Here is a 13,218-nt window from a genome sequence, read left to right as displayed (position 1 = left end):
ATTTTCTGTAAATAAAACTTATTTCTTGTGCTGTATGATATTAACTATAGAATTCACACACAAGAGTTATTCATTCTCCATTCAGCACAGCGATTCTGAGATGTATAATATGATCAACATTTTCCATTGTACTGTATGTGACCTTTAAAAGTAAATATGGGTGGGTCAAGAATTGGTATAGTCAAACAATGACCTTTCTAAATTAGAGATCACAGTTTATGGACCTGATTCTGATCTCACTTACATTGGTATAAACTGGAAGCAACTCCACTTTAGTTACTGGAATCACTCCAAGGAAAAATTAATGATTGTTAGATCAGAATCAAGCCAATTTGTACAAAAGGGCAAACAATCATTTTTAAAAGCTAGCTTTTCACTTAAACAAAACGCCTCAAGTCTCCTTTGCCTGCTGAGTACATAGAACAGCTATGCAAATTCATCAGTAGTATCAGCTTCACACAGTTACCTTAGCGTACATCATTCAAGAGGATCTCAGCATACACATGCTTTGTATTGTTGTATTCGGCATCAGTAAGAAAACACTGAAATAGAAAGGTTGGGTACTGCAGCAAGGCCAACATTAAGATAACATTCTTTCAGAATTATTATTACAGGCAGAGCTGGTATCGATGACTACAGTTAAGATTGTCTAAACACTCTGCATTATGAGATCCTGTTTTCAACTGCTTAATACTTTGTCAAATTTTAACCATTTGAGCTGAAATTTTTCATGCTGGGTTTCTGCCTTAGGCTGAATTTTTTAAAGGTTTCAGCAAAAGTGGTTTAGCTGTCCCTGCGAATGGGGTTAGGGAAAAAGACATTCTGTTTCCAAAGGAAGAAAATTCCTACAACTATTTCACGGAGAAGCTCTATCGCCTCTATGCTTTGGAGCGTGGCTGGAAAGTCACTCTGGAATCAGATGTACCTATTGCTATCCCCAGGAAAGTCCATCCAAATTTAACTGAGTTATAATAAGCCTCTGAAAATTACTGTTTGCACATACTCAGCAGATGTTGCTAGAAGGTGGCAGCAAAATTCTCCAAAGATTCTATCTGCACTGAGCATTTTCTATGCCAGGACAGCAGGTGGTTGGGAAGTCTCTCCAGGAAATTGCTCCTCCTGGCTGCCAGGAATCACTGGAGCAGAACTTCAGAATTGAGAGCAGAGAGTCTGTGGCAGAGGAGGAAAGTAAACTAGAGCCCTAACCACTGGACCATTCTTCCTTCCTCCCACAACAATCCCTGATATGCTACTATGCACATTGTCCATAGATCTGCAGCATTCTGAAATGAGGGCACTGTATGTGAAAATGTGGGTAGAGTAGTAGGAAATAATGATAGGTAGTCCACGTGGGTCTCAAAAAAGATATCTACAAAAACACTATGCACCTTACTCTTATGAAAGGAAGTAGTAACTTCTGCAGTTTACACACCTAGTTGGGGCATAATTCAGACATTTTAGCTGCCTTAAGATCACACAGGTAATATGAATAATGTATATTGCCTCCAGGACAGCAAGGGAATCTTCTCACAAGCTAAAACTATTATTTCTCCAAACAATGTGTCACATCCTGCCATTGTTATATAGGAATTTGGTGTGAATCAACGGTAATATAAAGCTCCTGGATTTATACAGATTTTTAAAAACAGTTTCAAAATATCAAAATCAGGAACCATTTACAGGCCTCTTTAAAACTTTGAAGTTGTGACATTATGAGGATACTGGTACTGTAAATAATCTGAAAGTATCTGATAGAATGATAGTAAAATAGAGGGACTGAAGCTGGTGAGGTCTCTTCTGCGGAGGGTTAGTTCCTGTCCAGAAGTGCCACAGCAAATCACCACTATGGTAATTAACCAGTTCCCTGGCTGCACCCCTTCCTGGCTGGTGCTGACCACTTTTTGAGCTACAATTGCTCTTTGCAGCACCTTCAACTCCCAGATCAAGCCAGGTTCTAACCAATTTGTGCCCCTGCAATCTCCTTCCCTGCTGAATAAACGCCAGTGTAGATAATAGAGCGATTATGGCCCAAACCATTATCTCACCAGTTTGTGCTATAAAAAGATAAATTAATTAGCATACCTGTATTAGTTGACAACTAAACACCACCAGGAAATTACTGTCCAGATATATGTTAAATCAATCAAATCAACTGTGAATCTTGTACTGGAGGATTCCAATTAATTCTTCCCCAAAGTGAATGTTTGGGAAAAAAAGGAGTCTGCTAAAGGTGCTGCCAACTCTCGATTTTATCATAGAAGACCTTTGCCTTGGTAAAAGTCCAACTTACTCTGTGGGTGTGATATTTAACCTATGTCAGTATGTCAGTAAAAATGCCAAGAAGGAAAATGGAAGTGCAGATGTAGTAAGAATCTGAACTTCTTTGGCTTTTGAAATACAATAAATTACCTTATTTTGCCATCTAAAAAATTTTACAATCAATTTTTTAAACTCTCTTTATATATTTGTTTCTTTTTCTTACAATATAAATAGTTACTGTCATTTTATCAGGTGAGGAGTTACAGAAGGTGCAAAGGGTAAAATGGCAAAATGAAACACCTATTCCTCTTCTGGCTTTGTATATATGGAGCTTTTTCTTAAAGTTTTCTGCATTTGCATTACCACTGATGCAGCCCCATTGGTGGTATTAATGTGGCAGCTCTAGTATAGACACAGCACCAGTGCTTGTTACCCCCATGTTCTTTAACCCAGCTCAACTGCAAGTTTAGGAAACAGGATGGCAAAAACGGCTGTGGCTGCCAGCACCTCATCAACATTACAGCTCCCCCTTCTTGCTACCACAATTAGAGCTACCTGAGGGAAATTTTAAGAAAAAGCTCAAAATCACTAGCTGCAAATCCATATTGATTAACTTCCTGGGTTTCTTTAAAGTAAGACTATCAGTAGCTGGTGATCCATACATGGAATCTCAGTTATTTTCAGTTGGTGTTTATCAGGACAGGTGTGGCACATAATAGGTAATATGTCTCCTTTATAGACCAAATGTCTGTTCTTTTAAAAATGTCATTATATTTTATTGACTATAAATCAAACACGCATTATAATTTACCAATAAAATCTAAATTTGATGGCTTACATAAATGAACAATTATAGCACAATTTGACTTAACCTACAAATAGGAAGATTATTATTTATCATTAATAATTATTGTAACTGATTATTACTACTATTTCTATTGTGATAGAATGTAGGCGTCCCAGTCATGGACCAGGAATCTAGCTTACTAAATGCTGTACAAACACAGAACAAGACAATGATCCCTAATTCAAAGATTTTACAACACACGTACTAAAATAAAAATGAACACTTCTTCATAATCATCAGCATCAACCAGTGTACACCTTATTTCAGCCTGAATTTCTTCAGTTTCAACTTCTAGCCATTGGATATTGTTATAACTTCGTCTGATAGATTGAAGATCACATTATCAATTTTTTGTTCCCCACGTAGGCACTTATAGACTGTAATCAAGTTACTTCTTAACCTTCTCTTTGTTAAACTAAATAGATATAGCTGCTTGAATGTATGGTATGTTTTCCAACCCTTTAAACATTTTTGAGGCTCTCCTCTGAACCCTCTCCAATTTATCAATATCCTTCTTGAACTCACGTCACCAGAACTGGACACAGTATTTCAGAAGCAGTTGCACCAGTGCCAAAAACAGAGGTAATATAACCTCTCTACTCCTACTTGATGTTCCCCTGTTTATACATCCAAGGATCACATTAGCCCTTTTGGGGCACAGCATCACACTGGGAGCTCATGTCCAGTGGATTATCTACCATGACCACCAAGTCTTTTTCAGAGTCACTGTTTCCCAAGGATAGAGTCTTCCATACTGTAAGTATGGTTACTCAGGTGCTTCCTTGTCTCTTCAAACAAGCAGGACTCTCCTGCACCTACCCACTAAGAAATCCTCCAGCCCCACTGACCGTCAGCTCACAGTATTGGTCTTTGCCCTTGTGAATGGCTGTGCTAGTATCAGAGGGGTAGCCGTGTTAGTCTGAATCTGTAAAAAGCAACAGAGGGTCCTGTGGCACCTTTAAGACTAACAGAAGTTTTGGGAGCATAAGCTTTCGTGGGTAAGAACCTCACTTCTTCAGATGCAAGTCTGAAGAAGTGAGGTTCTTACCCACGAAAGCTTATGCTCCCAATACTTCTGTTAGTCTTAAAGGTGCCACAGGACCCTCTGTGCTAGTATAACACCCCCCAATATACACAGCATTCATCCATTTACAGAGGGTGTGGAGGGTAGGGCTGCCAAACATCATGCATCTTGCCTGACACTCACACATTTGGCAGCATGGTCACATTCACCCTTATCCCAGTTTCTATGTCACACATGTATGTAGCTAAAGTTCCTTCTCCTGGCTGATGGGGAGCAACTGTGATGCCAGGTTTTAGGCAATCTCCTTGCCTCCCCTCACTCGTCCCCTGGTGAGTGTCTGGTCAATGTGGAGCCCAAGATATGAGGGAATTAAGAGGTGACAGGTGCTGTGTGTTGCTGGCAGAGAGGTAAAGGGACTGGGAAGAAATGGGGCTGAAAGGGGACATAATGGGGGAAAGGGACTGACAGAACATAGGGACAGAATGGGGGAAGCTAATGGGGAGAGAGCAGAAGAGAGGAAGCTGCCCAACATTCCTCCACAGCCACACCCCCACCCTCCCGTACATCGAGGCCTTCACTTCTTCCCCCAACAACCCACATAGGCTATGCCGATCTCTCTTGCCCTTCCACCTAGCCCTCTTCCAGAATCTTTCCCCGTCCACAGTCTACACCTGCAGTAATCCCTTTCCCACTGTGTCTTCAAGTCACCCTTTTATGCCTACGGTGATCTTACATATCAAGTTTACTGCAATACCAGGAATGAGTAAAAGATGGAATGGCAGCCTCAACCCTAAATGTCCTTGCTTTTCTCAGATTAAATTAGATTTATGCAGATACATTCTCTCATCATGAAGGTAGAATTATGCACTAACTCCCACTACTGTTAATAGGAATTTACAGTATACATATCATAGAGATATATATTGGGTAATGAGACAAATCCTAAATTCTGTACTTAGGCATTAACTTCATTGAGAGTTTTGCCTAAGGACTCAGTAAAACTTGAATCAGAAACTCAAGATTTGACCCAATCATATCACTCTGCTTTCATATAATACCTTTTAAGGATCTTCCAGCATTTTACAAATATTAAGATTTAAAAAACTTTGTGAGATAGGTTTAAAATATTATACCCATTTACAGATGGGCATAGTAAACTATACAATGCAGCCCAGCACTACAGAGTTAGTGCCAGAACAGAAAATAGACCCTGAAGCAGTAATGGCAGCCCCAAGTGTTCAAAAATCATGATTCAGTCTCTATGTCCCCCTGCAAATCATAAGATTTGCTTAAAGAATCATGAGATTTTTAAAAATAATAAATGCTGGGTTCTACTTGCCTTCTGTTTTCTGAGACTTCACATTACACTTAGATCACATTATCAATCTTTTATCCACTACCACACAAGCTGGAAACTTAGTTTGGTTTTTTTTTTTTTTTTTTTTTACAACAAACTGAGATTCTTACATAACACCACAACTCTTGGAGCTGAGGCTTTTAGAGAAACACCAAATATTGTGAGACTCTTGATAAAATCATGAAAGTTGGCAACACTGCAAAAACCTTGACTTACCATCTGCTGTCCTACCCAGTAGACCATACTTCATCTTTAAATATCCCATGACTAAAAGTGATGATAGACCCCTTCATCTTATTCAATTCAAACATTAGCCTACCTCAGTCAAATATCATCTTCACCCCAACACATATATATAGTAAGAGGAAGTAATCAGAAAGGGAATAAAAGAAATTAAAACTAAACACTAACACCTTCCCAAGGGTATCTAATAGTTGCTTGCCCAGTAAGTGCTTATCATAATACATTTCACACTCAATGTTTGTTGCTGCTACCAGTAAATTACAATTACACACCTTTAGTGCTGTATAGATCACCTTTCCAGAGCTTCTTACTGGAATGTGAAATCCAGCAAACTACTGCAATTTACTTAATGGTACCTCTCTACAAAAGTTTTTCTGTAATTAAAAATCACATATTTCTTTAATGCTTTTTGCCAGCCAACAATCCCTTTCCCCCACATTCCCATACCTCTATTTGCTCTAGATTCAGTGCTGTTTAAGAGGTAGAACAGATTGTACCAAGTCAATGTTTTTCACTGAAGAATCTTGCCTTCCATATCAGTCATACCTTCAGAAATTATTTGTCCTTTAAGACAAGATCATTATGACCCATTTTCCCTCTCTTTGGGGTATAACAATACTAATGTGGTTAGCACTAGACATCTTAAAATCCTATGAACAAAACTATCAGTGAACAAGTAGCATGATAAGCAGTGGGTGGTCTACGCTTGGTGTAGCTGTCATCAATCTCCAGGAAACCATATGTCTCTCTCTCAACATGCCTAATCTCTGCTAGTCTCTGAAGTAAGAGTCCTTAGGTCGCTACAATCACTAGAAATCCTGCCGACAGCCATGGGGCTAGCCAATACTAAGGAGCTTGTTTTAAGGTCACTCCAGAAGTTAATTATGTAATGATCATTAAGTATAGTAGTACAAAATGTACAAAAGTCTCCACCCAGCAGTACATCTAACATATACATGTATGGAAATTTAATTCATTGCAATTATTGTTAACACACAGTTCCAAGTGAATTCACATTCTTATTAATTATCAGATGGAAAATGGCCTTCTGTTATCCTGCTAATTCCTGTCCAGCTCTACATGGTTCAAAAGATTATTAGCAGATTAGACTGATCAGATACTACACTATCAGCAAGCCAGGATTTTTCGTCATGGAAAAGTCATCAGGATGTTTTTCATTTTGGAAGTCTCTCCTTCCGCCTCATGTGACCAATCTGCAAGTGAAAGTTAGTGGAAATGGCAGTACTTTAAATCCATATGTCCTCTGCAGATTTGACAGATTGAGAAATGTTATCTATTATTCAGTTTATGGCCTTCAGAAGATACATATTTGTTAAATTTGGGTTGATAAATAGTGTTTGGTAATGAAGAAGAAGAGAAGTTTTATTGCTCAAAGCCCCAGAAGCCAGTTTGTTTGGAACACAAATTAAGTTCACTTATTGGTACTGTACCACATAATCAAATAAATTTAGTCCTGGTAAAAGTTTACAAACTTAGTGTTACCAAATCTGATGATTTTATTGTGAGCCTCATCTTATTTAATGTTTTTCCTCAAAGCCCCAACTCCACATGTTTAGGTGAGAATCTCAGCTTTAATTTTTTTAAACAGTAAGTTTCTAGCTGCCACGGATGTGGAGAAAAACTTGAAAATGTGGCCCAAGTTAACTATAAAGCTCAGAAAACAGACGACAAATACAGTGATTCCCAAATTGTTCATTTTTAAAAACTCCCCAAATCTCATAATTTTAAGCAAAACATATGTTTTTATGTGGCCTGATTTGTGTTTTTTTAATAGATAGGATTTGGAAATACTGCAGATTGGCATTCCTCAATATTTATCAACGGAGCAAGTATAACAAAGGCAGCAGTAAGGGAAACATCCTCCCCATGAGGCCAGAAGCTCCTGGCCGCTGCAGGGGGGAAGTCTATATTACTCAAACAGTAGCAGGAGGAATGGGTGGCATTGCAGATGTCTTTTGCTTCTGGTAGATCCCTAGGTCTACTGGATACTGAACTCTTTGCCACTTCTGCAGTGAGGCGAACAGTAAATATTAAGAGGAAACTCCTTGAGCGTAAACTTGGTGAATATCCTGTTCTTTATGTGTGTGGAGCATAAGGGGTTACCCGTGAGGAGGCAACATATGGTTAATAAGCTAATGTGGGGGAAAGAGCTCAGTTGGTGGCAGACCAACAAGAAGAGCAGATCTCCAGTCCTTAGCTCCTGAAGCAAGGCCTGGGTAAAGGCAAAGACGCCTCAGCCGACCACTGCCAGGTGACTTCTCCCGAAGGAAGGAAGGACAGAAAGAAGGGAGGGAGATAAATTAAAAAAAAAAAAGAGTTCCTATTTAAGTGCCAGTATAAGTGAATCTTTGAAAATCCAGCCATATGTGCCACAATGGAAGCTACTAGGCACTGAGCAGTTTGAAAATCTGGTCCCAGTTATGGATGGTGACAATCTGAAAACCTGGCCCTGTGTCCTTTTGAAAACCTGGTTCCATTGGTTTGCTATTTATAGGGGTGCCTATGTGGGCTGAGTTGGGGGGGGGGGGTTTGCGTTGAAGCATTCTAGGGAGGGTGAACACAGGTAAAGAATTTCATAATTTTACAAACAGAACAAAGTAACATTTTGGCCCACCCAATCTTGACAGTGCCCTATTATTTCTCCTTAGGGTTGCCAACTTTGGTTGGATGAATTACTGGAGGTTTCATCACATGACATTATTTTTAATTAAAGATTAATCTTTAATTCCTGAAGACTCCAGAACAATCCTGGAGCCGGGTTGGCAACCCTATTTCTCCTTGATATATGAGTGTGTATATATGTATATTATTCCTGTGCTAACTTGATATGGGAAGTATAGGCTCTTTTATCAATGGCTGAAAGGTTGACTGGTTTCACTGAAAAGTCTGTATATTTTCCTGAAATCTTATTTTCATCTTCCTCATTGGATCACAGCAAAAAACACTCAGCTTAAGGATACATTATAATAGCTGTGCAAAACCAGGATGAAAGTTAACCAGCCTCAGACTCGCAAAATCATCCATCCTTACTGTCACAATGAAAACATCGAATATTTTATACACCTGTGGGAAATCAATGAGTAGAATATTGCATGGCTGCATTAGAGAGATTATTTTCTGTTTTCCGGTAGTGGAAGAACACTAACCTCACAGAACTGTGTTGGTCAGGGAATACAAACTTAAAATGCAGTCTGAAAATTTTTAAAGACATTATTTGATATTTAAAGGTTTCATCATCAGTCTTCCTGCATAAGGTCTACTAAAAGTTTACTCTAAATTAATGACTTAGAATTCCACAATGTGAAGAAAGATGTGCCTTTAACTTCACCTTGCCATAGAACATTGTACTTATTATAGCTCAAATCCTGTAAGCCTGTAACTCAGATCACCTTTACTTTACATTTTGACTTTTTACTCAGCTAAACTTGGATTCTGAGTATTCTGGATATCAACATAAATTTACAATATTCTTGTTTAAAAATAGGCTTTTAAAATGCTTAACAATGAAATACCCTGTATGTGACAGTTTGTGTAGATTCATACTCTGAATATAATGCTACAATATTCCCCAAGTTTGCAAGACATAATAGTAATAATTGTAGCCTTTCCAACTTGCTGTGATGCCTTTTTGCTTTTTAGTTAATTGTATTAGCATTTCTAACATTGCAATATAAATCAATCAATCAAGAGTGTCCCAAATTAAAGTGGAATGTTTCAACCAAGCACAACAAATTTTCTATGACAGCTCTTACACATTTTGTAGCACTTGAGGAAGCAAAATTCCATACATGCAGTAAAGCTAAATTGTATACAAAGGGTTCCTCTTGCTGATAAAGTAATAAAGTATGCTCCTCATTATCATCCTATTGACAACTCAACTCCCCTACAAGGGCAAGACATAGATCTCAGAGAGAGGACTTCGAGATAAGAAATTTATTCCACTTTCAGTTTCAGGGAGGGTTGGGAGTGAGAGTCCCCAGGGGACTGTTGGGGAGCCTGTGAAGTGGATAGGGGTCGGGAGGGCAGTTAGGGGACAGGGAGCAGGGGGGGTTGAATAAGGGGGTGGGATCCCGGGAGGCAGTTAGGGGCGGGAGGTCCCGGGAGGGCATGTTCAATGGATGAGGAGCAGAGGGTGGTTGGATAAGGGGTGGGAGTCCTGGGGGGGCTGTCAGGGGGCGGGGGTATGGATAGGGGTTGGGGCAGTCAGGGGACAGGGAGCAGGGAGGTTGGATGGAGGTGGGGGTCCTGGGAGGGGGCGGTCAGGGGACAAGGAGCAGGGGGGGTTGGATGGGTTGGGAGTTCTGAGGGGGAGAGTCAGGGGGCGGGAAGTGGGAGAGGGCGGATAGGGGGTGGGGGCCAGGCTGTTTAGGGAGGCACAGCCTTCCCTACCTGGCCCTCCATATAGTTGCACAACCCCGATGTGGCCCTCGGGCCAAAAGGTTTGCCCACCCTGGCATAGCAGGATCTACATAGCAATTTAGGTTAACATCAGTCAAGTTGTATTTGGTTTTATCCAAGGTATTTATAGAGCCATAGTATCTGGGTGGTAGGTACTCTCTCAAACTGTTCAGTAGTTTTTACCCGCATCCAAGTGGCACTAAGAAAGATGTGAAATTATTTTGAAAATTCTGAGAAAAAGAAATCTCTTCTGGTCTGATCTTTACAACTGAACCCACATGGAACCTGTGGACGTTACAGGTAAACAAACCATCCCAGGCCACCAGCGGATTTCCCTGACGGGCCGAAGGTTGCCAATCCCTGAGATAACTGAAAGCATAGGAAAAGATAAAGGGTTAGTAAGTTAGCAACTAACTAACTAGTAAACAAGGAGGAGAAAGCAAGACATCAACAGCAGTGCTGATTACATTTAATGGAGGGATTCCACCTGAGCATGTAATACTTAGGCCATGTCTACACTACAGAGTTTTGTCTACAGAACTCAGCTTTCATCAACAAAACAGTGGAGGTGTAGACTCTGCAATGCTCCTCCCACCAATTTAACTCTCCTACTATGCCAACATAATTAAAACATCTGGATGGGAGGCATAGAGCTTTTTGTGACAAAGTCAGAGCAACGCAGTGTGAGTGTAGACATTGCCTTGCTTATGTCACCCTAAGTGGCCTCCAGGAGGTGTCCCACAATGCCCATCGAAAAAGCAGAAAAAGTATAGCATATAGCATAATTTTGACTTAGTACATCTAAAAGAATATCCAATTTTGTAGCTGTCATGACAGCCAAACTAGCAGCAATTATGCTAGCACTAAACTGGATTTGGAGGTGTATGCCCAGCAGTGGCAGTTATTTTTTTTTTAATTCAATTTCAGGCCTTACAGTGATTAAAAGGGTGTCTCAGTATGGAAGAGTGATTTAATCAATGAAATTATATTTCTAATAACAGAGTTAGTGCAGCTGGGGATATGTGTAGTATTAGCTGGGATCTCAGTGAAATAGCAGACAAAGCAAGTAAAAATACTGTAAGAAATTGAAAGATTGACACAGAAATGTCCTTGAGTAAATAGAAATTCAGAAGCCTAATACAGAAAAATTTAAAAGAGGAACACAAAAAATTTGGATTAACAAAAAAAGTTCATTTTTTAAAAATTGTACCCTAGAGTTGAAGATAACATCATTCAGGGCCTGGGTAGGAAAAATGAAAAGGAAAATGAAAAGGAAAAATGAAAAATGTTTTTGTTTAGAGTACTAATTGGCCATTATGGCATAAACAAAAATCTCTTTTAAATAAATAGACACAAAGATGGACTATGTACCAGGGGAAAGCTCAGGATTCAAAGAGGAGCTAGAAGGGCTCAGAAAGATAGCAAGTCTAAAAATGTGAACCTGTTAAGAAAATTAAAACATGCAGGATAACATCTGTAAACCATCTCAGTGGGAGGGGGGGATGGGATATTTCACAGTGTAATGAGACTTTCACCAGCTGTACACTGGGGGGGGGGGGGGAGAGGGAGCAAAATCAGTCACTCAAATGATAATTATGGGGAAGGAATCTGCCAAGAAAATCCAGAAATCATTTTTCTTCACAAAGAAAAATTATACATTTTAAGTACAATTTAGAGTAGTTGTTTAATTGCACTGGGCCATATTTGGATTGCAAAGAAGAAACTAAGGCAGAATTTGGCTAGCAATGTGTACCATTGTACTGAATAAGCATGGTTTTATTTAGAGCATTTATTAACCTTGAATGTACTGAGGATTTTTTCTGTTCAATCTGTTTAGAAAAGGAAGACTTGTGCTTTTGGCTAACATTGGAGCAATCCACAATTACCTTTACTGCTACAAACAGTAACACATAGGGTGTGATTCTTATGAAAATAATTTAATACTATGCAGCTGCCTGGTGACACATAATACAGATCAAAGTCCCTACTAACTCTTTGAAATCTACTTATCAAAAACAACTCAATCCTACAGCTCATACTGTGACAAATCCTTTAAATTAGCATTCAAGTAAATAAAATCTTCCTGATCATATAAGTCCTGGTAAATCAGCTTTTATCTCATTGAAGAGGTGTTACCAGAGGGTGGCTCATAAATGCAGACTGAAATCTACCAATGACTATAATAGGAGAAAAAAGTTAGCTAATTTTAAATGAATTAATACTCTAACTTTGATACCTGAGCAGATTGCTTTGGCTAATACCTGTCACTGATAAGGGAACATGCACAAGAGAACACCAGAAGAAAGATGATAATCACCTCCCCACCAACACATACACATTTCTTTTCCTTTATAAATAATTTATCCCTGAGGCTTAGTGATGCTGTAAATGAATCTACTGTAATCTCACTGATGAGCTGTTACAATGCATCATCTTCATTCCTTTTAGAAACACCTAACTAGAATAATTTAGAGTCTAAAAAAAACCAGGAACTCATCCATTATTTTATATTTAGTAATATGAAAAACAAACATAGTATAAGGCGATTGCTGGTACATGGGTGTCTACGCCCATTCTGATTAATCGGAAAACAATGAAAAGGTCTGTATAATCTAATGAGTCAATGAACCAAAGCTTAAATCATGTAACTAGTAATTATATCACACACATATGGGAGAGCAGTAGTGGAGTCCCCTTTACTAAATGTTTGATTCTGCTGCCCTTCCTCCCCCCCTTTTTTAAAACATAAATAGCTCCAATAAAGTCAAAATGGTCTCCCAATAAAATTTGACATGAAAGACTACGAAGACTTGTAGTCATCATATAGACTTCAAAGGTGTTGTTGTCTTTTACATTAATAACCAGAACTCCTTATTTATATAATTCCATCTGACTAACATTAGTTTTTTTAAATGTCCTTTTCCATACCATAATAAGTGATGAGCATTAGTCAAGTGCTTGAACTTCGAGGCTGAAATGGATTGGTGTTTTGTTATGACATTCTGTAGGACATAGTTTACAAACCTCCCCAAATCCTCTATACCCAAAAGTCATGGTGTTGACTTGACC

General features: G+C 39.0%; 1 protein-coding gene across 4 annotated transcripts in view; it reads right to left on the bottom strand.

Annotated features, from left to right (window-relative positions):
• Nucleotides 1–13,218, bottom strand: part of PLS1 (plastin 1) — an 85,570-nt gene that overhangs the window by 64,542 nt on the left and 7,810 nt on the right. Inside the window, exon 1 of one of the 4 annotated variants that reach the window (XM_054040058.1) lies at nucleotides 2,083–2,177. The exons of 2 other annotated variants lie outside the window; for them this stretch is intronic. The gene's annotated coding sequence lies outside the window, so the exon portion shown is untranslated. Of the gene's footprint in view, nucleotides 1–466; nucleotides 543–2,082; nucleotides 2,178–13,218 lie in introns of those variants that run through there. One more of the 4 variants, XM_054040059.1, reaches the window with a different exon arrangement.

This window comes from Malaclemys terrapin, chromosome 9 (assembly GCF_027887155.1).
Source record: "Malaclemys terrapin pileata isolate rMalTer1 chromosome 9, rMalTer1.hap1, whole genome shotgun sequence".
NCBI lineage: Eukaryota > Metazoa > Chordata > Testudines > Emydidae > Malaclemys > Malaclemys terrapin.
This window is presented reverse-complemented; position numbering and strand designations above follow the sequence as displayed.